Source organism: Rhineura floridana, chromosome 9 (assembly GCF_030035675.1).
Source record: "Rhineura floridana isolate rRhiFlo1 chromosome 9, rRhiFlo1.hap2, whole genome shotgun sequence".
Lineage (NCBI taxonomy): Eukaryota > Metazoa > Chordata > Lepidosauria > Squamata > Rhineuridae > Rhineura > Rhineura floridana.
This window is the reverse complement of record NC_084488.1, coordinates 122,802,995-122,828,959: the sequence shown is the minus strand read 5'-3', so window position 1 is coordinate 122,828,959 and position 25,965 is coordinate 122,802,995. Positions and strand designations below refer to the sequence as shown.

The following is a 25,965-nucleotide window of genomic DNA, read 5'->3' as shown; positions in this document are numbered from 1 at the left end:
CGATTTCCGCTTTATGGCGGGGGTCCGGAATGGAACCCGCCATATAAGCGGGGCCCGCATGTACATTTGACGTGTTAACATTGCAGCACAAAAATACATGCACACCTCCTGCCTTCCACAGTGCCCCAAGCAGGGTTATGGGGCTTGTGTACAGGATTCCCTCCCTGTTTCCAGCAAAGGAAATTTGAAATGGAGGGAGGAGGGAGGGCAGACAGGAGCCTCAAATTCAGTGGCAGCCATTGGCTCGATGTCACTGGGGCAGTGGAATCCACTCTGGAGTTTAGTCCGAAGTTTCAGCAAGGTGCTTTAGCAGCACCTTGGACAGCTCCTTGAAAGTTTGGGCTAAAACCTGAAGTGGATCCCACTGACATGGTGCCACCAGCTGCCGCTGCTCCAACTCCAAACATCTGGCTGGCTCTTTGAGCAATGAGATGGGGCAGCCAGGTCTGCAGCAGAAATAGCTAGCAGCTCATCATAAAGCCAGGATATTGGAGCTAGCAGAGTTCCAAAGGGGCCTCCCTACATGCAACTTACTGCCTGATTATTTTTAACTGGGCTTGCGGCCAGGGATTGAATCCAGGCACTTCTGCATGGAAAGCCTGCACTGAGTGACAGCTCATCTCCTGGCCATACTCTGTAACTGTAAATCACTACACATTTATTATGAAGCCAGACCCTCTGTTGCATGTCAGGGAGTTCCAGGCTTGAGCTGCCATGTGGAAAGCAGTATTTAGACCCCAGGTGGGCAAGCCACAGCCCATGGGCACATGTGGCTCCCCACCTCCTTTGCCGTGGCAAAGCCTAAAAAGAGAGAGAGGGGTTGTATGTATGTATGAACAAAGTGGGGGTACAGAGTGGTCATTTGTGTGAACAGGTATCTGTCCATCCCATACATGGGGCCTGCTCATCTGCCACCAGTGGCGGAGGGTGGCTCCATGTCAGTGAGGCAATGGAATCTGTTCCAGGTTTTAGACTGAACTTTCAAGGAGCTTCTCAAGCACCATGGACAGTTCAGATTTTTAGTTCAGATTGGGATTCTCATATTTATTTATTTATTTATTTATTTAACTTGTATACCGCCCCATAGCCGAAGCTCTCTGGGCGGTTTACAATAACTAAAAACAAATACAATTTAAAATACATCTTTTAAAAACAATTTAAAACACAATTTAAAAATTTAAAACAATATAGAACACATGCTAAAATGCCTGGGAGAAGAGGAAAGTCTTGACCTGGTGCCAAAAAAATAACAGTGTTGACTCCAGGCGCACCTCATCAGGGAGATCATTCCATAATTTGGGCGCCACCACTGAGAAGGCCCTCTCCCTTGTTGCTATTCTCCGAGCTTCCCTTGGAGTAGGCACTTGTCTGCTGTGTTCCAGAAGATTCAAGATGCAGGTCTTACTGCCATGATAAACCACTTTCCCTAACCCAAACCGACACAAAGCTACTGACTACCAGTAGCGTAGTGGCAAATTCAGAAGTACAGGATCCCTTCATGTTAGTCATAGCCACATCCCCTCCCCTTTTTTGCTGTCAGGTTGAGAATGAGATCCTTGTTAATGTGTTCTCTCACAATAGACATCCCTAGGAGCCAATAAGCATGAAAGGGGATAGTGTTAGCTACTGAGAAGACTCTTCTCAGTGGCTGATTCACTTCCTTTCACTCTGATTGGCTCCAATCAGCATGAAAGGTCAAGGAAGCATGTAAGAAGAGTCTTCTCAGTGGTTAAGATGCTCCCCTTTCATGCTCACAGGATGCTGGAGACATAGGGACCCTGCTCCCATAAAAGTAAAGGGTCTAAGACCCCCGAGACCCTGGACGACCCTCTCCTGACTACTGATTTGAGTTTGGCTGGAGGCTCCAGAGCAGTGAGGGTAAATTAGCCCTTGCGAATCTCTGCCAGTCTATTGGTGCCCAGAGTTCCTCTTGGCCTAGAGTAGGAGACCAGGTCAAGGGGTGGTGGCTGTTTATCTACCTTACAGGGTTGTAATCCAAAAACATCTGGGGACCCAAGGTTGAGAACAGCAGCTTAAACAAATTAGACTCTCAACCTTTTTTTTGCGGTGGGTTGCCCATCACCACTTTAGATCTTGGTTTCAAAGTGCCACCTCTGCCATGGATATGTTAACCCTTTTTCTCTCACTCTGTTCTCTACCTGTGAAATGGGAACAGTTTTGTTGCAAGGACAAGCACACCACCACAAAACAATAAGACAAAAAGCCTCAAAGATTAAAAGAAAAATACCTTTATGCTTCTCATTCAGAGAGAGAAATGCTGCCTTTGAAAATGAGTTTCCTCTTTTCAGCAATTGCTTATTTTCCTTGAAATAAACTCCACCCCACCCTCAGAATCGAGTTCTGGGCTGTTAGCCAACAGCCAGCTTTTTTGTTTCGGCACTGGGGGAATTTTAAAAGGCATTTGAGCCGAAAAAGCTCTCTGCCTAGTTGCTGTTTCAGGTACCAGGCCTGATGCAGCAAGAAGGTCTCCAGGGAGAGTTCTTGCAGAGTTTCCATATATCTCAGGGGGGCTTGTGCTCGAGACCTTCCCACAGGATCATGCCCAATGGCATCTTTTTCCTTGCCTTTGCTGGCTTAGGAGATCCTAGTGCAAAAGGCAGTTTCCACACACGATTACGTCCCCGTGGAGGGTAAACACCAGTGGAGAACAATAAGGAAGGCCACTTAATAGGGCCAGTCCCTCCTTGGGGATGGGCTACCCAGGCCATACAAGTGGCTCAGCTGGGCCAGTGTTGACAGGTTGGCAAGCAGTCAAAAAGGGGCACCGAGACACATTTCACCCAGGCAGCCACTGCCTGCCTGCCTCCCCAATGGCTGCAGAGGGCAAGCTGCTGGGGGGCTTCCCCTGATTGCCCCTGCCGCATTTCAGCCCCCCCTTTCAGGAGATGCCTAGGAGGAGCCAGGCAGCAAGGGGGCAGCCCCACCTCAAGCCACCGCCTGCCATCCTCAAAACGGAGATGGGGGAGGAGAGAAACCTTACTGAGCCCAAAGGCCACATCCCCTCATGGGCCACCTTCGGGGGGGGGTGCATGCCAGTAGTGGGTGGAGCCACACAGGAGTGGGTGGAGCAACAGACGAGACTCTTCCCTTTGTACAGCCGGTCGCATTCAAGCCAGGGCCAGTTGAGGGAGGCTTCGAGGCCCCTCCAGACCTCTCCATCCAGCCCCGCAAAAGGCAGGGCAGAGAGCCTCCGCAGCGGAAACGGGTGGCCTGCGCTCCGAGAAGGGAAAGCGGGGAGAAGCGCTGGCCAGATTTCCCAGGAATTGCGCCCAGTCCGGCCTCTGCCTATTTCCGTCCACGTGGGATGAAACCAGCCCCGCGCAAGTCTTGGGAAGGGGCGGCGGTTGTGCCTTTCGGGCCGGCGGGGCAGGCAGAAGCCCAGCTAGCCCCGATCGGGATAGTAGGATAGAAAAGTAGGATAGAAAACCACCCACGCACAAAGTTTACACCACACAGCATCGGGTGAAAAACGCACACACAAAAGTTCCGGGTTTTGTTTTTTAAAAACCAATTCAAAACAGCAGGAATGAAAAGCTATGCCCGGGCGAATACAAATGTTTTTACCTGAACAGCAAGTTCATGAATATAATCGCCAGGCATGTGGATCTAGGGAGGGTATTATACAGACAGGATGCTGCCACAAAGTTCCACCAGGGGTGTGGTCGTCCAGGGTCTCAGGGGTCTTAGACCCCTTACTTATTTGGGAGCAGGGTCCCAATGTCCCCAGCATCCTACTGGCCAATCAGCATGAAAAGGGTGTGTGTTAGCTGCTGAGAAGAGTCGTCTATCATGCTTGCTTGTCCTTTCCTGCTGACTGGAGTCAATCAGAGTGAAAAGAGGTGAGTCAGCCACTGAGAAGACTCTTTTAAGTAGCTAACACACACCCCCTTTCATTCTTATTGGCTCCTGGGGACTTCTCTTGTTCTGGGAGAAGACATTAACAAGGATCTCATTCTCAATCCAGCAGAAAACAAGGTGTGTGGCTGTGATTATAATGAAGGGACCCTGCACTACTGAATTTGCCACTACCCTGCTGTGTTCCATCTAATTGCAAACTGAAGTGGCTGAGCATCAGTCAGTCTGGATTGGAAGCAAAACCAAACCACCCCAAAAGAAGGCAGTGCTTTTTGTACATTGTGGGGGGAAAGGACCCATACGGAAGGGGCCTGTCAACTGCAATTTTAGTTATGACAAGCAGGACCTGCAACAAAATGTTGCAGTATATCCTCACCCCCACCCCTCTTCTTGTCACAGTTCTAGAAATGCTGGAACAGAGTGCTGTTTAGGGGGTGGGGGAGTGAGGTGTTCATGAGGTCCCAAAGGAAACTTCCTTAGGTTTGAGGCTGGCTAGTTGGCTGGATTTTAAAACAAGGGGTGCGATCTAGAAAGTGGGAAAGGAACATGTGTTCATTCTTAATCCTCCCTTTCCTTACTCCTGAAACTCATATTGCAGGGAGGGGAGGTTTTAAACCTCATAGCCCACAGCCTTTCCAATCTTCATCCCTCCTCCTCCATAATTCTTATTAAGAATTATTGGGGGCTTGAGCAGACCCCATTTGTTCATTTCTCCCACCCCTCAGAAGCTTGCAAATCCTTCACAAGGCGCTTTTTTTTTTTTTTTTTTGGTGGTGGTGGTGGTTAAAATGTATTTTCCGAGTCATGACTTGAGACTCAAACTTACACCCCAGGACAGCTGTTAAAGCCTGTCAGGCCCAGCCATCTCATTAGAGAAGAAAAAAGTATGGAATTATTATTTTCACTTGTTTTACTTGCTTTTTTATGATTCCTAGTGATGGTGATTGTTGATTAATAAATGTTGATTGTGCACTGATGCCTCTTGACTTTATTTCACTGACATGCTTAACAATTTGGGTTGGGGTCAAGGACCACTTCAGAACAAAGCTCCACAAGGAGCAAGATACTCAGAAGTCTGGGAAACCTTCCTCTGAAAGTACAGAGGGCATTTGCTAGCATCGAAGGAAAGATGAAGTGCTTTCCTCAAAGTGAACTCTTCACATTGGTTTCCATTAGGGTTGCCAGGTTCAATCCCTGAGACTGATCCTGTATCTTTAGGAGAAGGGAAAGTCAGCCAAGTGCAGGTGTTCTTGCACCCTGTAACAGAAAAAACCACAAGGTGGAATTCTCCCTTCCCCTTGCACTATTTTTAAAGATACAAAAGACCTCTTGGTTGCCAGGCCCAGCCTCCAAGAGGTCTTTTGTATCTTTAAAAGTTGTGCAGGGAGAAGGGAGAATTCCACTTTGTGGTTTTTGCCATTACAGTGTTGCAAGAACACCTGCACTTGGGTGACTTTCTTTTCTCCTAAAGATACAGGATCAGTCTCAGGCCTTGAACCTGGCAACCCTAGTTTCCATTGTAACAATTTCCAGAGGGGCAGCCTTGTTAGTCTTTTGCTGCAAAGCCAACAACGTGTCTTGCACTGCCTTACTTGTGGCATCAGCTTTTGGGGACTCAGTGCCACTTCAACAGAGGTGTGAGGTATTATGTTGAGTCACAAGGATGCATGGCTTCACCTTTAAGTGAAAGGTGGCCACGTTAAGACACAAGGTCCTGGAAGGTTGAAATGTCCCCCCCCCTCCACAGTTGCCCCATCTTAAAGTGGCCATCCTGAAGCAAAGGAACTTCAAAGGGAGACTGCAAGGAGAAACTACTGAATCAAAATACGTCAGGAAGTTCAGTGGTAACACTTGTGATTTAAACCGAAACAAGGAGTTTTCAGCACATTATACTGTGTGATCTGAACAGGGTGGTTTATAACAGATACTATTGGAGGTCACTGATTCATAGGGTCACCATAAGTAGCAATTGACTTGAAGGCACATAACAACCACCACCACCAATGCCAGAATGTCTGTGTTAAGTTTTGTGAATCACAACTGTTATTTATGTTGTTTAATGCACTTCATTTCAATCTGACCTCACTGTTTGCCATCTCTCCCCCTCTACACACAGCCATGCATATACAATTAATCCACCTGATGATGTGGCCTATAGTCCACAGAAGCTTATGCCAAAATACATTTTGGGGTTTTTAAGGTAAACAAGGCTCTTTATAGGTTAAATTGTTTTTAAAGGTATGCTAGTATTTGGACGTAGCCAAGGAATAACCGAAAGACACTATCCTAGCATTAGCCAGAAAAGACCAATCTTTTTGTAAAGACTCTCTCTCATTTGTAAAGACTCTCTGCATTTAAATTCCAGTTTGGTGACAAATCTCTTCACTCCATGGAAACAATTGACCAAGAAAACAAAACATTAAATCATTTGTTCTGTCCTCTGGAATTAGGAAATGTGTTTGGCCATACTAGGCTGACTTGGTTCAGTTCAAACAACTTTTTGGTGATCTATCTCCTGGTAGATATAGCAATTGCTTCAATGTAATAATTTAAAAGCTACAGATGGACACACGTTTTAATCAGCAACTTACCAATTTTTACCAGTAGCACAGTGATAAATTTTGAAGTGCAGGAGTTTATCATGATAGGCCCCACAGCCATGCGCCCAAGGAGAGTTTAGAGATGCAGATCACTGTGTTGCTAGATTATGGAGTCTTGTGATGATGCACTTAAATTGCTAGCATGAAGTAGGAGGTCCATAAAAGGAAAGAATTATCCATCCTCTGCTTGATTATTTTCGCCATGCTCTGACTTCTTCTGTGCTAATCTGTCTTAAACAATAGTAGAACTTGAAAGCCTCGTTATCACCTCATTCACTAAACAATGTATATGGCAGCTTCCTGTATTCCAGGAAGGGGGAACCCCTTTTCAGCCTGAAGGCTGCATTCCCTTATAGGCAACTTTTGGGGGGCAGGGCATGTGGAAGTGATGGGTGTGGTCAGAGGCAAAAGTGGGCGGTGCAATGGATGTGAGCCTTCCCACTGTGCAGGCGACTGCTTTGGAGCCATGCAAACTTCAGAGGTTTGTAGACTTGCACCCCTCTCTCCAGCCTCCACCCAGACAAGCAAGAGACATTGCCAATCACGGCCCTATTCCAGCCAGGCAAAAAACTCCAGGAGGGTGTGGCGCAGGGCCAGTGATGGGTGCAGAATGGGCATGGCCAGGGAGAGTTCTAAGGGCTAAAGAGAGAGGCCAGGAGGGCTGCATTTGGCCCCCAGGGAGTGTACACCCCACGTACACTCCTAAATTCTCACGAGTGCTTAGCCAGCAGTGCCAATGGTTGGAGTAGTGTATGTGGCCCTGGCCAACAGAAAGCATACCTAAATGTGGGGGTGAATGCCTCCTTGAATCGAATTGGTGATTTATTTATTTTTTTTCAAAAACACTCCTTAGTGAATTAAAATTGACAGTTAGCCTGGGCCTGCTACTGAGGACTCTGGCCACTAGGCAAACCCAGCCCATTCTGAGAACTAGGACTGTGTTTTGGATGTGGCTTTGCAAGAATGTAACTAAAAGGAGGGAATAGAAGCTGATGTGAACATGCAAGAACGTTTGCTTATGATAACAACTCTTATGACTGTCAGTTGACCTTCTTCCCAAGAAAGGGAGGCGCCAAAGCGATCAGGAGGAAAGGAGGTTGTAAGTCAATATAATTGGGGCCAAAGAGTTAGGCATTACATACCTGACAGGTTGACAGAGACATTAGGACTATGGCTACAAAATGGATTTTTATATGTATGTATCACTGAACACCAAAGTCAGGATCATTCAGACCATGGTATTCCTGATCTCTATGTATGGATGTGAAAGATGGACAGTGAAAAAAGCGGATAAGAGAAAAATCAACTCATTTGAAATGTGGTGTTGGAGAAGAGCTTTGCGGATACCATGGACCACAAAAAAGACAAGTAATTGGGTGTTAGAACTAATTAAACCAGAACTATCACTAGAAGCTAAAATGATGAAGCCGAGGTTATCGTACTTTGCACACATAAAGAGAAGACATGATTCGCTGGGGAAAACAGAAGGGAGTAGAAAAAGAGGAAGGCCAAACAAGAGATGGATTGGTTCCATCAAGGAAGCCACAGACCTGAACTTACAAGATCTGAACAGGGTGGTTCACGACAGATGCTATTGGAGGTCGCTGATTCATAGGGTCGCCATAAGTCGTAATCTACTTGAAGGCACATAAACAACAACTGATTTTTCTGAGAAAGAATAGATCTACTATAGAGATTCCCAGTATCCTAAAAGGGATCTCTAAAACATAAAAAGAGCCCTGTAGCTGGATCAGACCAGTGGCCCATTTATTCCAGCATCTGGTTCTCACAGCAGCCCATTATGGGAAGCCCACAGGCAAGATCTGAGCTCTCTCTCCTCCTGCTTTTTCCAGCAACTGGTGTTCAAAGACATACTGCCTCCGACAGTGGAGGTAGAACACAGCCATGGTGGCTAGTGGCCTTTGTTCATTCATCAATATGTCTAATCTTGTAAAGCTATCCAACCTGGTGGCCATCACTACCTCTTGCGGGAGTGATGGGGAACTTAGGGGTCCGCTGGACCGGGAGTCCTGAAGAAATTGAAGACACAGGCTTGTAGCAAAAAGGTAGGCCTTTATTTAGTAAGAAATGTACAGAAAGTCAGTTTCCCATGATGTTCGATGGAGCTCTGCCACATGGCACTGCTGCCTAGATTGTTATTCCCTCCAGGACAAAGAAATTAGCATCTTCCAATCCAAAAGTTACACATAAGTATTACATAGACATTATGCTGCCAACATTAAGATCTAGCCAACCAGATACTATTCAGAAGATCACTTCTATGACCTAATACATCCCAAAGCTGACATTTCCTGACCCTTTGGAGACACAGAGACTGCTGTACCAGGATCTTACTCCCTTTATCTTATCTCCTGGTCCTAGCTGTACCAGCATACTGTACATTCCAAGAAGGGACCTGAAAGAAACAGCATCAAGGAGAGAAAGAGAGAATTCTAGCTTTGGTTTGCCTATTAAAATATTATAACCTTATTATTCCTAAAGAATATATAGTTTATTTGTTTATTATAAGAATTCCTTTTCTGAACCTTTTCCAACTCTGCAATATCCTTTTTGAGATGAGAACAGCACGCAGTATTCCAAGGGCAATCCCACCATAGATTTGTATAATGGCACCAACATCAGCTAATATGGTCCTTAAGATCCCTGGAGGAAACTGCTAGGGTTTTAGGTGAAGTAGGGTTAGCAATATGCTCAGGCCCCCATGTGTGCTGGGAAGCCAGGCTCCTTTGCGCAAAGGGCCCTTCCGCCATAGTTTTCTGTCCTCAGAGTAGCTCTCTGGATCCCAACCAGCCAAATCTGTCTGGTGAATTGGGGTGTAGCTCAGTGGCAGAGTATCTGCCTTGCACGTAGAAGGAATGCTTTGATTTGGATTCCTGCATTGAGCAGGGGGTTGGACTTGATGGCCTTATAGGCCCCTTCCAACTCTACTGTTCTATGATTCTAAGGTCCCAGGTTCATTCCCCGGCAACCGCAGGCAGAGCTGAGGGAGACTCCCTTCCTGAAACCTTGGAGAGCCGCGGCCGGTCATTGTAGACAGTACTGAGTCAAATGGATCAATGGTCTGATTCAGTATAAGGCAGTTTCCTATGTTCCTACGAATGTGTGAACGTAGCATGCCTCTCAAAAGACAGGCTTCCTGCTTCCAGAGAGGCCCTTCCCTTTCTTAAAAGTTTTCATTAACTCACCCAAAAAAACCTGTCTGGTGTCCTTTTCTGCTTCAGCTAAATCCCTATTTGCATGAACAGTTGTGGAAACTCCATGGGACAAAAGACTAATAAACCGCTTAGATGCTTGGTCCACCAAGGGTTCCAGTTTGGCCCTTGAGGCCATTCTAGCTAAGCCACGCCTATCTGTCAATCACCCAATGTCACCTGTCGATGCATACACACCATACATTCAAAGCACATTTGTTTTTTTAAATGTTTGCATCGATATTCCGTCTTTCCCCCAAGATTTTATCCTCACAACAACCCTGTGAGGGAGGTTAGGCTGGAAGACAATGACTGCCCAAGGTTACCCAGTGAGTTTCATGGCAGAGTTATCTCCCAGGTCCCAGTCTGACTCTCTAACTGCTACACTACACTGGCTTCCCCCTAAGAGAACTGGGAACCGTAGTTTGTTAAAGGTGCTGGGAATTGTAGCTCTATGAGGGTCAAACTACAGTTCCCAGGATGGAAGAAATGTGCTTCAAAACATTTTCCTAGTGGTTGACCCTAATTGCTAAAATACATATCTGAAAGAGACTTTGCCTGAAGACACCTTTGAAGCCCCCCCCCGCCCTATGGTGGTTGCTATGGTCACCCTGGGCACTCTGCCCATGAGTCTGACGCCTGCTTTCCTCCCTTCAGTTACTGGTGGGGTGCAGAAAGTAGCACTTGGGATGGTGCTTCTGACTGAAGCCTCTTCTGCCATTTGCTGGGGTATAAAATATACTGCGTTCAAGTTGATTCCGACTTATGGCAATCCTATGAACAGGGTTTTCATGATAAGGAGTATTCAGAGGTGGTTTACAACTGCCTTCCTCCGAGGCTTAGAGGCAGTGACTGGCCCAAGGTCACCCAGGGAGCTTGCTTGGGTAAGGAAGCAATTATTCCTTCATTCATTCTGCTTCATTTTTAAAGATATCCTTGAGGTTAGAAAAAGCACTTGGTATTGGGGGGCAATTCTTAACATTGTTGGGACTGCTTATGGGCTAGTGTGCTGTGATTCATGTTGGTTTAGGAAGCTGCAATTTTTAAACTTGCTATTTAGGGTGTGGGTTTTAAGTCTCGTAGGTGCTTGTCGGCTCCGGTTTCTGGCTGATTTTGGAAACTGATTTTTTATTTTATTTTACTTGAGGCTTTAAAAAGGCCTTTTTATTTGCGGACAGTTTTTTTAACTTGTTATACGGGGGCAGTTTTTAACATTGTGGGGGCCAGGGATGGGTTTGTGGGCTGTGTTTCATGTTGTTTTGGAAGCTTTTTTTGGTTTACGTATTAACTGTGGTCAGTTTTTAAGCTGGGTATGGGATTGTGTGCTCTAATTTCTTTTACTAAAAGAGAAGCAGCATAATAGCTACTGCACCCACCTCTGTGCCTTGGCACCTAACCACAGATTTGTTGAGAACTTAATCACAATAACAACAATAATTTATTATTATTATTATCAACAGGCTGCCCAGGTATTGAATATGGATTTGGAGACTGAGGTTGCAATTCTAATTCCACTTAACAAGGATTAAGTCCAACTGAATTCAACAGTATTTGATTAGTTCTGAGTAGATGTGGTTAGGACTGCAACCTAAACTTGACTAGACTTTGATTTATTTATTTCTATAGTTGGTTTGCATTTGTGGGCAGGGGAGGAGTTATTTGCGGCTTGGGAACTAAAGTATGACTTTGGTATGTGATAGCCTTGTTAGTAGGTTTTAACTTCCTTCTTTGGTTTTGCCCACTTGGCCCTCAGAGGATTGGCAGGATAAGTATCTGGCCCTCTGGATTTATTATTTATTTATTTATTTATTTATTAAATTTACATCCCACCCTTCTTCTGAGAAGGAGCCCAGGGCAGCAATCAAATGACAAAACACTAAACACATCTATAAAACGTATTATAAAACAAAATATCTTTTACAAAATCTGAAAAACAAATTAAAAACCATATTTTTCATACAAAAATATTTTAAAAACATCTTAAACAGCAATTCCAGCACAGACGCAGACTGGGGGTAAGGTCTGTAAAGGCCTGTTGAAAGAGGAAGGTCTTCAGTGGGTGCCAAAAAGATAGCAGAGATGGCGCCTGTCTAATATTGTGTTGGATGTTGTATCTGGCGCAAGCAGATGCCCAGGATGCAGAACAGTATAGTGACAGGCTAGATGCCAGTTGAAGCAATGAGCCGGACAAGCAATAAGTTTTTAAGAGTCACTTTACTGACAATATATCACAAGCTCTCTCTATACAAACTCCTCGACCCCCACACTCACAAGTGTCTGCTGGCCCTCTATATAGATAAGGCCAGCTGCCCGAGCCTAGGTTTCTTAGCAGCGTGTCCTTGAAGATGGCTCGAGCTCTGCCAACTTTCGCTGCTAAGTCACGTAGCTCACTTGTGGAAATTTAACCTCTGCTTTCTCAGTTTAATAGCCAACATATTGAACGGTAGGGAATTCCACAGGGTAGCTGCCGCCACACTAAAGGTCCGTTTCCCATGTTGTCCAGAACGGACCTCCTGATAAGACGGTATCTGCAGGAGGCCCTCACCTGCAGAGTGCAGTGACTGACTGGATATATAAGGGATAAGACGGTCTTTCAGGTATGAAAAAGGTTCCTCACTCCTCTGTTAGAGGTTTTATTAACAATTAAGCAGTGTAAAAACTTTGTTAAATCAAATAAATTTCACAAGATGACTGAATCCATCTCCGCCTCTTTTAAAATACATCATGCCATGCTTAAATACATCATTCAACACAAAATAAATATTATAATACCACATATCCAAACAGATCCATACGTTGCTCACATAATTCGGCTATGGGGCGGTATACTATAATAAAATAAATAAATAAAACTATAAATAGTATTGATATTAATAACAACATAATAAATATGCCTTTATAGGCTTCAATTTCTTGTTAATTATCTCAGTAGTGAAGTGCTAAGGGCAATGCAAAAACCAATTCATTTCAAAAAGAACTCTGTGGAACGTGAACATGTCAGCAGTATAAATGATCATCTCATTAAATAAATTAGATGCTAAACGGCCTGCAACTTTTAATTAAAAAAAAAACACACACAAAAACTCAGGCTTTTCAGGGGGCTGGTTTCATCCGATGGGGATGGAAGTCTGCGACTGTGTTGGAATTGCTTTTTAATGTTTTTAACCTTTTCCCCCCAAAGATCTTTTGTATTAAGATGGTTTTGTTTTACTGTATTTTAAAGTCAGTTTTTATGATGCGTTAGAGTGCTTGCTTTCGTTTGCCGCCCTGCGCTCCTACTGGGAGGAAGTGCGGGATATAAACCGAATACATAACTCGGCCATTGGGCCAAAAGCCCTGGAGCTCCGGCCGGCGCCTCGCCCCGCTTTCGCTTTCTTGCGCTCGGCCAGTCCTTTGCGCTGCGCAGGCGCTTGGCGCCGCCTTCCCAAACCGGAGTCGCCCGGGAGACGTTCCCGGGTGGGATGTCCTGGCGCGGCGGGGAAACTCGCTCCCGGGCCGGCGAGCAAAAGGCTGAGCCCTCCCACCGTGCCTCTCCAAGGGGAAACACGCGCGGGCGCACGGAGGCATTCTCGGGGGCCCGGCGGTCTCCAGCTTCCCTGGGGCTTCTTTGCGCTGCCCTAGAGCCCCGCGGCGGCTCCTTTTCCCGGCAAATTCTCGCCCGCCTTTGCAAGGGACCGAAGTGACCCCTCCTCCTCCTCCCGCCCCCCTCGCCCCACCGCCGCCCAATCCCGCGGGAGAGACCCGGGGCTCGCCTTGAGTGGCTGCGTTGGGGGCAAATGAGGGGACGGCCGGCCGGCAACTTTCCTCTCCCTCTGCAAAAACTCCCCGCCGGCGGCTCCTTTGGGCATCTGCCTGCGCGGCTTCGGGGCGCTTGGCGTCGGTGCTGGGCAAGGCTGCGGCTCCTTCCCAGCTGGAGGTTCCCTGCGACCCGGAGGAAGGTCTTGCCCCGAGCGGAGTCCGCCGCCTGGGAGTGCTCGGTGAGCCCCGGGGCTTTGCGGGGGCGGGAGTGGGAGTGGGGGGACGCTGCGCCTGAGCCAGGAGCTCTGGGTGCGAATGTGGCCCGCCGCGCTGTGGGCTGGCTGGACGTTCCCGGGCGAGGCTCCCTCGAAGCAGACTCGACGGGGCGTGTTGAGGCCCCGCTGTGTTTCCTCCCGGGAAAGTGGCCGCGGGGTTGCCGCTTCATCCGGTGGGAATGCAAGTGCTGGCCTACCTTGCCGGGTTAGCGTGACGATTTCAAGAAGATGATGTATGTGCGTGGGGCATTCTTTTATTAATATGTAGTTCTATGCGCGCGTGTATAAATAGATGCGCCGTCGCACGAAGCATTTCAGCATGCTGGTTCTCTTCGTCACGGGGATCGGGACAAAGTAGCTGTTGGTGGGAAAAGCTGTGGGGTTTTTTGGAGGGCATGGGGGTTGCGCGAATTAAGAGCCCCCTAGATGACTTGGGCGAAGTGATGTGATCCAGAGTGGGCCGGGTGGGGGATTGGAGTGAGTTGGGGCAGGTATGTGTCCGTGTGCAACGCACGGGGGTAGATTGCCCTCCTGGTTGTAGGGCTGGTTCAGACGTTGCTTGACGACTGTCTGCTGGCGGTGTGAACAGGGTCCTCTGAATGGCATCGCTTTTCTCGCTTTCTGTGGTGGCCTGTTTGCGCTCTCTCTTGCTCATGGACACGTGGTTGCTTGTCGTCAAGGGGCAAATGTGTATGTGTGGATCTGTCTTTAGAATGCGCTTGAGTGCACGTGGCTCATGCAGGCTGTTAAACACCTGCGGATGCAGGAGGAGAGCCTGGCTGGGAGTCCAGAGTCTGTGAGTTCCAGTCCCCGCTCGTGTCTCCTGGGTGTCAAGGGCCAGCTAAAGATCACCCCCACAGGGAGTGGCTCAGGGGTTACGTGCCCTGCCACCTGTGCAGCTGTGGGCAAGCTGCCTAGTCCCAAGGAGCCCAGTTGCCCCCCAGCTGGCAGTTGCAGACAAGGAAGGGGCTGACTTGTGCAGCTGTGGCAAGCTGAGCAGGCCCTAGCGAGCTGGGGAGGACTACCCTCAGAGGGAGGCAATGGGAAACCCCTCTGAATACCGCTTACCATGAACACCCTATTCATAGGGTCACCATAAGTCGGGATCGACTTGAAGGCAGTCCATTTCCATTTGTGTTGACTGCTGGGCCTTGGGTTTTTTTCTTTCTATAATGTGGACTGGCTACTGTGATTTATTTATTTTTTTGAGCCAGCTGGATCTCTCTGCTCTGCAGGCACCTTGTCTCTGATTTTGACTTTGACATACTCTGGTGGAGTTGCCATGTCACTTACCAAGTGTGTGACTGGAAAAGCTTTGCCTGCTGAATTTCCACCTGTCAGAAGTTGCTACCTTTGGGCTAGAGATTTGGCTTAGTGACAGCTTGAACTGAGATGCGGAAAACATATTTAAAAATATAAAATATAGATTTTATATTTAAAATATAAAAGTGGAGGCCCTTTTTGCCGTTAAGGGTTAATACATTAGAAGTGGCAGAGCCAAATATCTTGATGGTGAGTGGTGCTGTGCCATTTATACTTGCACGACAGATCTTGGCGATGCTGTAAACATTACTTGAAACCCTTTTTCACTTCTCCCTTCCTTTGCTGTGGGGCTTGCCCCAGACAACTTCCTGTTGAGTTATGTCCTGTGTCATGTGCCTTGTTATTTGGGTCTGCGGTTTATTGTTTCCTTTTCCTTTTGATTGTGATTTCCTTGAGTCTTCTGAACTGTCTACCTTTTTGCAACTTTTTTTTACCTTGCCGTAACTATTCACTGCAAGGATTAAGAAGTTTTTATTTCTGTCACTCTGACTGTAAGCACAAGTTCGTGACTAAAGTTAGAGTGTAAAGGAGTAACAAACTATTGTGTCAAGTGAAGTAGAACAATATTTATTTATACCAGGGGTTCCTCAACTTGCTTTCTGCCACAGACCACTTGAAAATTGCCAGTGATCTTGGCAAGACCGCTTAATGGCTTTTTAATGCCTGTTGTAGCAATCGGAATGCACTGTGCTAGATGCTGTATGATTTTTAAGTGCATTTGTATTCCTTCTTTATGATATTGTGTTTTACTGTATTACAATTTGCATTATTCCTTAGAATTCAAATTGTAATATATTAAAATGTAATATAAGGAAGAATAGAAGCAATAAAAATATAGTTAAAATCAATAGGAGTGTTTAATGTGGACATGCTGTGGACCACCTGAATAAAGCTCATGGACCACAGTTCGGGAACCCCTGATTTATAGTACAGCACCAATGCTATATGTAGCGCCTTGCAGAGGGAGGTACATAAGCAGAACTGTTAAGTCCCTTCCCTTGAGGGGCTTCTAGTCAGGGCTGTGGAGTCGGTATGCCAGACCTTCGACTCCGACTCCTCTATTTTTCTACTGTCCGACTCCGACTCCTTCATAAATGGCAAATGTGTATTAACTAGTAATAACAAATTTACTGTAGTAAAATGGTAGCACAAGGCATTTCATCACCACCACGTGAATCCAGAGCTTGGACAAGTTACTCTTTTGAACTACAACTCCCACGAGCCCAATCCCTGGGGCTGATGGGAGTTGTAGTTTTAAAAAGTAACCTTTCCAAGCTCTGGATTCACATGGTGGTGATGAAATGCCTTGTGCTACCATTTTCCTACAGTAAATTTGTTATTATTAGTTAATATACATTTGCCATTTATGAAGGAGTTGGAATTGGAGTCAGAGTCGGTACATTTCCACCAACTCCAACTCCACCCAAAATTGCTCCCAACTCCGACTCCACGACTCCGACTCCACAGCCCTGCTTCTAGTCACAAACAAATGGGGAAACATTGGATGGAGGGAAGTATGTCACCAAATTCAACACTTACTTAAAACTTTTCCACAGTTTGGAATGAGAATGGAGGCAGAGGTCCCAAGGAATAAGTGGTGCCCTGGGCATGAATTTCAGACAGAATTGAGATAGCAGAGAGGCTTGCTTGGAAGAGTGGGAGGTGTGCAGATCATATCACTGGGCTCCTGCCAGGAGGAAGGGCAGGATAGAAATCAAATAATAAATAAAGATCAACAATGTGCCTCTGACACCTGTGATGTCATTTGTGTGTGTGTGTGTGTGTGTGTGTATATATATATATAACTTGGAAAGTTTGTTGAGCCATCAGTGTGCATAATAACTGCCTATTCTGCACATTCACCAGGCTTCATGGAGAATGTACACATAATCCTTCCATGCAGAGGGAATTGTCCACATTTCCCGGTCAATAGACATAATTTTCAACAGGTCCCAGGAACTGCATATATATCAGAGCTTGGAAAAGTAACTTTTCCAAGCTCTGATATATAGCAACTACATTTTGCACATTTCTCCTGAGCACTTGCCCTATTCTGACTGTATTGACTGTAATTGTTTTAAACTGATCACAATATTGTAATGCAATATATTGTATTAAATTGCTGAAACGCACTCTGGGATCTTATGGCAAAGGGTGGATAAAAAAATCAAACAATAATCAGAAACAGGGGCAGCAAGCTACAGTTTAATACTGCATGAACCCAGTGGCGGCTAGCTGCTCCATGTCAGTGGGGCGGCAGAATCTGCTCTGGGTTTTAGTCTGAATTTTAAAGGAGGTGAAGCACCTTGGACAGCTCCTTGAAAGTGCAGATTAAAACCTGAAGTGGATTCCACTGCCCCACTGACATGGAGCCACTAGCTGCCATTGCATGAACCTCTTAATCCTCATCTTCAGATAAAATGACACAGCATTGCTGGTCTGTCTCCTCCCTTCTCGTGGTCTTCCACATTGTCAATTTGTAGGTGGTCAATGGCTTGAGACAGAGACCCTAAGAAGGAGGTGACTCAGAGCATGGGGCAAGTCCCATCCACAATACGCAACAGTCATAATAATTATTATTTTGTCTATTGTATTTACATCCCACCTTTCCTCCCAGGAGCTGAAGGTGGTTTACATGGTTCTCGTCCCTCTCTATTTTATCCTCACAACAGCCCTGTGAGGTAGGTTAGGCTGAGAGGCTATGACTGGCCCAATGTCACCCAGAAAGCTTCATGGCCAAGCAGGTTTTTGAACCCTGGGCTCCTGGGTCCTAGCCTGGCACTCTAACCACTGCACCACACTGGCTCATCACAAGATGGTGATACCGGAAGCCTTTTGCCAGTGCAAAAGATCTCTGTACTCAGTATAATGTAACTTAATTAGTCTGCCGTGAATTTCCAGAAGCCTAATTGTAGATAAGAAAGTTAGAAGAGTCCTGCTAGATCAGGCCAAAAGCCAATCTAGTCCAGCATTCTGTTCTCCCACTGTCCAATCAGATTCTTATTGGAAGGCCGGAGGCAGGACCTGAATGCAACAGCACTCTCCAGTTGCGATTCCCAGAAACTGGCATTCAGAGATATGCTGCCTTTGATCCTGGAGGTACTGTACAGCCATCATCATGACTAGTAGCCACGGATAGCCTTATCCTCCATGAATCTGTCTAATCCTCTTTTAAAGCCATCCAAGGGGGTGACCATCGCTAAATCTTGTGGGACTGAATTCCGTAGCTCTAAGAAGTACTTCTTTCTGTCTGTCCTCAATCATTCACCATTCGGCTTCAGTGGATGACACGGGGGTTCCTAATGTTATGAAAGAGCCAGAAACTTCTTCATCCCCATGTGTAACCTTATACATGTCTGTCATGTTCCCCCCCTTTACCTCCCTTTTCTCTAAACTAAAAAGCCCCCAATGCTGCAACTTTTCTTCATAGGGGAGTCGCTCCATTCCCTTGATCATTCTGGTTGCCCTCTTCTGAACCTTTTCCAGCTCTACAATATCCTTTTGGAGGCGAGGCGACCAGAACAGTACACAGTGTTCCAAGTGTGATGGCACCACACATTTGTGCAAATGAATTACAGTTATTTACAGTTCATTCACTAATGATCCATAGCATGGGATTAACTTTTTTCACAGCTTCTGCATACTGGGCCAACATTCCTATTAAACCATCCACCACACCCCAAGATTCTGTTGCTGGTTCTTCAATGGCGACTTGGACCTGATCAGTATATATGTGAAGTCAGCATATTTTTTTGCTGCAATCTGCATCTCTTTATTATATATGCAGCCTTGAGAGTGGGTGTATACTATAACCAGCATGGATTTTTTTCATTCCGCAATGTTAAATTGAATCCCCCCCCCATGCCATTCTGCTGCTTCCTATAAGCACATTTCAAATCAAAACCTTACAGAACTTATAGTCCGGAACTCAGAAATGCTTGGTTAACAACCCTCTAAATGTTCATGGTGATACACAAAACAGTCAGAGAGAATCAAGAGTTCCAAGTGTAAAACAAGAGGGAAAAAATCCAGACCCCTGTTGTACTTTTTTCTGTCAGTGGTCTCATAATTTGTTAAAATTAATTAAAATTCAGCCATGTTCACAGAGTGCCTGTAATCCTATTACTGACCTTGTTCCATACTCCGACCTTCATCTTATGCTGTTTAAAAGTTTTTAAAAATGCATGGCTGATTTTTCATTAATTTAAGATAAAGTCTATTATAACATTGGGCATGCTCAGTAAGAACTGTCAGTATTCTAAAAGCCAGATTCACAGCTGCTGGGCTTGGCTAATCAGGGGGCCAAACCAGACTTTGATTTCACGTGAGACAGTCATGGGAAGTGTAGTTTGTGAAGGGTGCTGAGAGGAGACTCCTATTCCACTGACAGAGCTCCAGTGGCCAGACTGGTTTAACAGTCAGATGCTCTGATTGAAGCTCTGTGAGGGGAACAGGGCCTCTCCTTGCAACTGTCAGAACCCTTCACTAACTATATTTCCCAGGATTCTTTGGGAGAAGCCATGACTGTGTAAAGTGAAATAAAGGTCTGGTGTGGATGTGGCCAGGGAAAGCTTTGGTTTAAATTTGGGTGTGAGACTACATGTGCTGGCTGTAGATTAAAAAGGTGGGGGGGACACTGAAAAAGAATGATAGTGTTCACAATGTTTTCCTTTTGAAAGGAAAGGGGCTTCCCCTCTGCCCAGTGCCCACCCACCCAATCTCCTCCGCTCCCTGCCCTTCTCTCCTCCCTGCCCCTCCCCCAGGTCAGTTTCACCTTTCCTAACCATGATTGCATGGGAGTAAATCCCACTGAACTCAAAGAGCATGCAAATGATCAAACCTGCCCTTCCCTCCTCCTTCCTCTTATCCCCTCTCTCTTGCCCCTCCCTCCGCATCCCCTTCCAATCATCTTCTTCCCCCACTCCCCCCATGATCAGTTTTATCTGTGTTAAGCATGATTGCACGGGAGTCAATCCCATTGAACTCAAAAAGCATGCAAATGATTAGACCAATGATTAGACCTGTTTTCCCCTCCCCCCTCCTCTCCCTTCTTCCTCTCGTCTCCTCATACTTCCTCCACCACTGCCCACTCCAGCCCTCCCTGCCTCCTCCACCATGGTCAGTTTTACCTATTTATTTATTTATTTTTCTCGCAGTAGTAGCACAGGGCAGCAATCCTAAGCATGATTGCACGTTAGTAAATCCCAGTGAACTGAATAAACATGCAAATGATCAAACCTGTCCTTCTCCCCTCCCTCTCCTGCCTGCTCCCATCCCCCTCCTTCCCTCTGCCCTTCCTTCCCTCCCTACTTCTCCCCTACCCCTGCCCTTCCTCCTCCTCCTATCCCCAGTGGTCAGTCCACCTATTCTAAGCATGATTGCAAGGGAGTGTAAATCCTACTGAACTCAATAAGCATGCAAATGATCAAACCTACTCTCTTCCTCCCCTTCCCTCTCGCCTGCTCCCCTCTCACCTGCTCTCCTCCCCTCCCCTGCATTTCCTCTTCCTCCCCTCTCCATCCCCCCATGGTCAGTTTCACCTATCTTAAACATGATTGCGGTAGAGTAAATCCCATTGAACTCAAAAAGCTTGTTAATCAATTCTCAGCAAACTTGTACAGGATCCCATTTCTTACCTCCCGGATTAAAAAGCAGAGAAATTCACTAATAGGCAAAAGAACCTTTGTGGTTTAAGAACGCACTTATAGCTGACAGATATTTCTGTCAAACTTTAGAAAGCATGGAAATTCGACAGCTATAGTGAATGCACCAGGGGAACAAGAGACCTGACCTCTCTGAGATATTGTACTGCCCTACAAATTTGTAAAAATGCAAACACATTTTGGGTTGGTCTTTCACAGTCCAATCCACTTCCTGTGTAGCTTGGAAGAATTCGGTAACGTGCCTCTGAGCATATGGTGAGTGGTGGCAATCAACCCAGATAACAGAAACAAGACATGTGCTGTGCTTATCTTGTTTTAGCAGGGAGGAAGCAACATTATTAAGACAGTTGATAAAGTTCAGATAGTCACTTTAAATATGTCTGATTTACTTTGCAATTTTAATGAAGTTCCCTATAGTAAATTATTTTCGTTTGCTTCTATTTCTGTGAATATGTGAAGTACAGCAACACTTTGCAAAATTTACACTAAACTCCAAAAACAACTGGAATAATGGCACTGACTATTCTGCAGAATAGTCTCCAGTGGACATGAGGAGTGTCTCAGTTTGCGCAAGATAAAACAGTGGGAGGTGAAATATATTCTAGCAAATTTCTAGGCATGCTCTATGTTTTTAATTGGCCATGCCCATCTTTCCTTAGTGTAGCAGTTTAAGCATAGCAGGCTGAAAACATTCATCTCAGGCAGGCCAAGTTTGTTTTTTCCAACAGTTACAGTCATTGCTTAAGTAGCAACATATTGTAATCCGTCTGATTATATATCAAACTGCGGTTTCAGATTCCACTGTTAATGCACCCAAAATAGAAATAGAGCATAAGCTCCAGTCTGAAACACAAAAGGCTGTCTTCACCATCATATGGCATTGACCAATAAAAAGCCTTTGAAATTAATAAAAAATAAATTTGACACAGGTTTCTAGGACGAATAATGAGGGAAATAAAAAATTTTAGGTTAGATTCTCTGTAGAAACATTAGTAACAAAAAAGAAGCAAAGTAAGAAGGACACCAACAAACATATAAAAATGTAATTCTCCATCTTTGGAGATGGCAAGTGTTGCCACCACTCACATATGTTCAGAGGCACATGTTACCAAATTCTTCCAAGCTACACAGGAAGTGGATTGGACTGTGAAAGACCAACCCAAATTGGGTTTGCCTTTTGACAAATTTGTAGTGCAGTCCAATCTCTCAGAGAGGAGGTCAGGTCTCCTGCTCCCCTGGTGCATTCACTATAGCTGCCCAGTTTCCCTGCTTTTCAAAGTTTGAAAGAAATATCTGTTGGCTATAGGTATGTTCTTAAACCGCAAGGTTTTTTTGCCTGTTAGTGAATGCTTACTTATACTGAATCACTTTTGTCAGGTTTAATGTCAGTTTCCCCCAGTTTGGAGAGTGAGATGTATTTATTGAGCTCTTTGGTATTTTTTAGGATTCCATACGGTGTCATCGGGGAAACTCAGCTACTTCGCTGCTCACCCCCAACTCAGATAATTTCTAACAAATTATAAGGCACCGCCCCCCAAGCCGAACGGCATGGCTTCTTGTACTTCTCTTCATTCTTGATGCCGGAAGTTCTGAGTTTCGTATGCTGGGACTGCTGCTCCCTGCAGCAGACGCTCTCTGCTGACGAAGGTCTGTCTGTTCTGTTAAACTTTGCCTTTCATGCAGATAACGATTTTGGATTCTGACTTTGCAAAACTCTGTGTCCAAATGAGTGGTGATAACCCTTCCTCTCCAGAAGCTGACCAGCCTGATTTGTTCTGACTGGCTCTCCAGAGGTAAACTAACTGGTTTTTCTCTTCCCTCATCCCCCTCCTGCTGCTTTTTGCAAAAGCGAAATTTCAGCCAGCCATTACTGCAGGATGTGAGTGGCTGGTTTCCTAATGGTGAAGCAACAGCGGCGTTAAGAATCTAGAACGGAGTGAACTTCACAACTTATTTTGTCTCTTTATTGACAGCCTGCTCTGGAGGGTTTTTCTGTTCCTGGTTTTGCACTTAGTTCAGAATCACCAGGGGAGGAGGAGGAGGAGGTGACAGTGATGGAGGGGAGAGAGATATTTGTCTCAAAACATTTATGTGCCCAAATCTACTGAAGACCTTCCTCTTTCAACATGCCTTTGAAGTAGAGACCTTATCCCAGTGCGCGTCTGTGCTGGAATTGCTTTTCAAGATGTTTTCAAAGCTTTTTTTTATTATTTAAAGATCTTTTTAAAGTTTTTTTAAAAAAAATGTTTTTAAAGATGTTTTGTTTTAATATTTGTTTAAGGATGATTTGTTGTGAAATACTTTAAAGTGTTTTTATGATGTTTTAGAGTGTTTTTACTGCTTTTGTTCGCCACCCTGAACTCCTACTGGGAGGAAAGATGGGATATAAATCTAATAAATAAAATCCTCTGAACTTACCCAGGTGCTTGTTCCAGGCTGCCTTGTGCAGGACTGTTTGCTCCACCCAGCAATGGCTTGCTGAGGTTCCAGGCAATGGTGAGTCTCCCAGACCATCTATTGGAGGTCTTTTATCCAGAGCATGGGTTGGGAACCTCCAGCCCACAGGCTTAATTAGGCCTCTCATGGGCCCAATATGGCCCACAAGGCTGTTTTTCTGCAAACCACACTCAAGCAGAGGCTGGACAGCTATCTGTGGGAGATGCTCTAGCTGTGGATTTCCTGCTGTGAGCAGGGGGTTGGACTCGATGGCCGACAAGGCCCCTTCCAACTCTAGGATTCTGTGATTCACCTGCCCCCCACCCAACATCATACGGTGATCTCGTGACTTGGATCTTCCAGTTTAAATAGTTGTTTTGATTGTCTTAATTGATTTGCTGTTGTAATTTGCTTGCTTGTTCTACATTTTAATTGTGGGTGTCTGTTTTACTGTTTTAATGACATTGTTTTATTGTGTATCTTAATTATGGGTGGCTATATTTAAAAAAATATTTTTCTTTGCTTGTAAGCACCTTAAAAGCCTTTCTGGCAAGCAAGAGGCATATAAATAAATAAATAAGTACCACTGGGAGCCTTAAAGTGCGCTCCTTATGGGGCATTGCCAAGGGATGTTTGCTGTCAACTGATTGGTGGGGAGAGTGCGCCTGCTGGGATTGGTTGAGTTGCTGAGCTCCCCTGTGGGGAACCTGCTAGCTTAGCTGACCCCTGTCCAAAGCAGGGCATTGGGGAACTTCAGCAGGCTTGAAGTCACTGCTTATCAGTTAATAAGTGGTGAATTCAAGCCTACTGGATCAGCTGCACAACCCCAAGTTCCCCATGGGAAGCTTGGTTGTGCAACTGGGAGTAACCTAGTAAGATAATGCCATCAAGGCTAAGGAACCAGCGACACATACGGAATCGGAGAGAAAAGGCCACAGAGTAAGGTCAGAGTGGTCAGGACAGGAGCTGAATCACATCCACACTGTACATGTAAAGCACTTTTATACCACTTTAACAGTCATGGCTTCCCCCAAAGAATCGTGGGAAGTGTAGCTTGTCACAGAGCTACAATTCCCAGCACCCTTAAACTCCAGTACCCAGGATCCTTTGGGAGAGCCCATGGCTGACAGTGTAAGATTGCTTTAAATGTATGATGTGGATGTGACCTTATTAATCACAAACCCTAAGCATGCCACGATTAGGGTTGCCAGGTCAGAAGCATCCCAAACCCTGAGATTTCAAGGGCGGGCTCTACTGATGTCACGGGAGTGGTGTCATGGGGCAGGCCCTAGTGATGTCATTAAGCATCAACTACAGTTGCTTGGAGCACACCACTCAAACAAAAAAATTACCTGATTAGAAATTAAGATAGAAATCTTAGTTAAATGAGGGTGTTCTCAGGTCCAGCTGAAGTGAGAGGATCATTACTTCTTACTTGCTTAGGGAGCTTGGATAGGGGAACATTTAATCTAGCCTACTTGCTTCTGGCAAGAAGGGTTTAAGTGCCCTCAAACCACTCAGGTCATCAGAAGGCCATTGTAGGAAAAAGGGAGCCTGTTGTTGTGGAGATGTTAGATGGGAGCACTCAGAAGTAAAGTTGTATGTCGCTGAAGGCTGTAATTCTAAACATGCTTACTAAGGGACTAAGCCCCATAGAACTCAAGAGGACTTACTTCTGAGCAGATATGGTTAGGATTGTGCTGTTGGTAAGGCTTGACTAGGGATCCTCTGCAAGGATATCAATATCAAAGCAGGGTTGGCAACCCCCTGCCTGGAATGCCCTGCCTGCCTTTTAATGTGGCTGCTTCAAACTTCTTTACAGACTTAACCCTTCACTCCAGAGAGAGGTTTGAGAAATTAGTTAAGAGTTAAGAAGATTCTCTACCCTTTTCTGCCTACCCTGTGGGCTGTTATAAACTCATTTTGACAGCCAACCCAATTCCAGTGAGTAATAATTGACAGACAGACATGGTTTTGTCTACCTTCACAAACTTGGGAACAACAGCAATTGAAGCCACACTTCCCAGCATGTGAATTCTTTTTTTACCACTATTTACCACTATTGGCCAAGAAACAAACCATCATGCAAACAACAAGGTGCATCATCAGTGGGTTTAAGGGGATTGAGCTGAGGGCATAGAAACACTGTTATTGCTTCTGTGGATGTAAACGAATAAGGTCAGAGGTAATTGAAATGCAAACAGAAAACAACTGCAACAAGATTCTTATGAGTAAGGCAGAAAACTCAGCATCCCACAACCAGTCAGGGTTCCTAACCAAAACTCAAAAAAATCTTGGCAGCCAGTCAGCCCAGGTCACAGAAGTCCCCATACAGCACAATCTGACCCGGGGGCTGCAGTTAGTGTAGAATGCTGTGGCACGATTGCTGACATGAGTGATACCTCAGCTCTGAAATCTGCACTAGTTGCCAATTTGCTACCAGGCCAAGTTCAAGGTGTGCTTTCCATGTTTCAGGTTCCACATAGTACTTGTTCTGCTCTTGTAAGAAATCAGTCCTTTAGTGTGGTAGCACCTACACTTTGGAACTCCCCGCCTGTTGACATTAGGCAGGCGCCTTCATTATACTCTTTATGTCATCTGTTGAAAACATTTTTGTTTAGGCAAGCCTACCTAGGCATGTAGAAGCTACTATGTTTTTTATCTGTTTTTAACTCATTGTTGGTTTTATTATTTTGTATGTTTTAAAATACTTGTCTTTAACTCTTTTTGCCAATAACTTCATTGTTTTAATTCCTTCTGTAAACTGATTTGAGGTTTTTTTTTACAATAAAGCAGTATATAAGTGTTGTAAATAAAATACATAAATAAAGTTTGGAGTCAC

At 45.4% G+C, this 25,965-nt stretch overlaps 1 protein-coding gene across 12 annotated transcripts in view; it reads left to right on the top strand.

The window, feature by feature from the left end:
* The first annotated feature begins 10,386 nt into the window (after positions 1 to 10,386).
* LOC133363901 (uncharacterized) overlaps positions 10,387 to 25,965 on the top strand; it is an 82,650-nt gene continuing 67,071 nt past the window's right edge. For 2 of the 12 annotated variants that reach the window (XM_061583599.1, XM_061583598.1), the window contains exons 1-2: positions 13,079 to 13,665; positions 22,132 to 22,334. The gene's annotated coding sequence lies outside the window, so the exon portion shown is untranslated. Of the gene's footprint in view, positions 10,573 to 12,141; positions 12,286 to 13,077; positions 13,666 to 21,896; positions 21,994 to 22,131; positions 22,481 to 25,965 lie in introns of those variants that run through there. The other 10 variants (XM_061583592.1, XM_061583591.1, XM_061583603.1 and 7 more) reach the window with 7 other exon arrangements.